The following is a 2,023-nucleotide window of genomic DNA, read 5'->3' on the forward strand; positions in this document are numbered from 1 at the left end:
CCAAGGTGTATATCATGCAATATAAAAAAGAGGATAAGGAAAGAGATGACTTTCTTTGAGAAGGAATAAAAACCAGAATATTTGTAGTGACTTTCAAAATATTTTTTGGAAATGTAGAGGCTAAATTCTCTGGAACATGGGTGCCAAGACTGCATAACATAGGAATGAATCAAGTGATATAATGATAAATACCTTTTTTCAAGTTCTGCTTCCTGTGATGGCTGTTCTTTGTGATTACATTTCACTGTTACATAGAAACCCATAATTATCAGGGATGATATCCAGTCACTATCACATGTTGCAGTGATCAAAATGGTAAATTTCCAAAACTTACCTTTTTTTTAATTAAAATGTTTAATATTTTCTAAACATCTAACACTTAAATAGTTGTCAATACATCAACATTTTACTTTCTAGTGTCCTTAGGCCCAGCACAGGGTAGTTAGTGATTTAGAAAGATTTATTGTCTCTCCTATTGCAGTAATATGTGATCCCTATTTGCAACACTTAAAATAGTTTTTCTGATTATCTTAGTTAGTAGTATTTATATTAATCAAAATCCTAAATGAGTATTTGCTTCAGCAGCACATATATTAAAACTGGAATGATACAGAGAAGGTTAGCATTCTCCCTGCACAAAGATGACATGTAAATTCATGAAGCATTTTGAACACACACACACACACACACACACACACGCTAAAACAACTGCATAACACCTTGCTTCATATCATGAAAAAGAATCTTGATACATTTTGGGGGGCATATGCCTATGCTCAAGACTTCCAAATATAGACATGTTTTGAAATTGTTGTAATTTTCTAATTTTGTAATTTTTTTTTTTTTTTTTTTTTTTTTTTTTTTTGCGGTACGCGGGCCTCTCACTGTTGTGGCCTCTCCCGTTGCAGAGCACAGGCCCCGGACGCGCAGGCTCAGTGGCCATGGCTCATGGGCCCAGCCGCTCCGCGGCACATGTGGGATCTTCCCGGATCGGTGCACGAACCCATGTCCCCTGCATCGGCAGGCGGACTCTCAACCACTGCGCCACCAGGGAAGCCCTAATTTTGTAATTTTAAGTCATCCTTTGTAAATAACTTTAAAAAAATTACTTCAGAAGTATTTTAGAGTTTTCTCTGTATTGCTAGAATACTATAATCACATAATCCTGTGTTTTGGTGTGTTTTCTTTTTTCCCTCTGAAAACTTTTCTCCTATATCTGGTATTACAAAATTGCATGATAATGGTATATCTTGGTTGGGAACATTTTAATTCATTGGGCTGGTACTCAGTTAATAACTTTTCAATATGGAGTAATTTTTTTTCTGTTCTAGGGACTCTCATGAATTATTTATTTGTCAATTTTCCCACCCAATCTTCTCTGATATTCTAGAACTTCTATTAGAAAATATTTAAACATATGGATCTTTTCTCCACTATTTTCCATTGCTTTGCCTTTTTTCCTGCTTTTTAGATTTCCTCTATCTCCCAAACATTCTACAATTTTTTTTTTTCAAATAACCTCTAAGTCTATTGTTTTGGACAGAATAAACAAACATCTTTTCTTCTTGAGGATATGAGTTAGAGATTTTTTGCTTTATTTTTGTTGCTTTTTCTCTTCCTTGCACTCCCTCAGTTTCTTCTGCCTTTTTTGGTTTATTTATTTTTGTTCTTTGTTTTTCTTGTTGGAGGCTTCACTAACGGTGGCAATCAGACAAGTTTCAATCTCCGAAGAACTCTCACAGGACTTGCAATGATAATGCTTAAGAATCTAAAGGTTACAGCCAGAAAAGAATACAAAATAGCAGTGGCATTGAAGTAAGGAAATGAATCTCAAGGAAAGGCCACCTCACAGCATAGATCAGGAGAAGCCAGGAGCTAGCTCTGATTGTCCTCCATCCACAGGACTGCAGTCGATGTACTTTCTCAAATTGGAAACCACCAAGGTAGGCACAGAACATATAAAAACCAGGGGACCTAATCTCGGCATATTCTTGTGAAGTAACCAGCCCCACTGGAAGAACCC

General features: G+C 36.2%; 1 pseudogene; it reads left to right on the top strand.

Moving 5' to 3' along the window:
• The first annotated feature begins 573 nt into the window (after positions 1–573).
• On the top strand, positions 574–668 carry LOC132489709 (U6 spliceosomal RNA; annotated as a pseudogene).
• The last annotated feature ends 1,355 nt before the right edge of the window (positions 669–2,023 follow it).

The sequence above is a fragment of the Mesoplodon densirostris genome, chromosome 4 (assembly GCF_025265405.1).
Source record: "Mesoplodon densirostris isolate mMesDen1 chromosome 4, mMesDen1 primary haplotype, whole genome shotgun sequence".
NCBI classification, from domain to species: domain Eukaryota; kingdom Metazoa; phylum Chordata; class Mammalia; order Artiodactyla; family Ziphiidae; genus Mesoplodon; species Mesoplodon densirostris.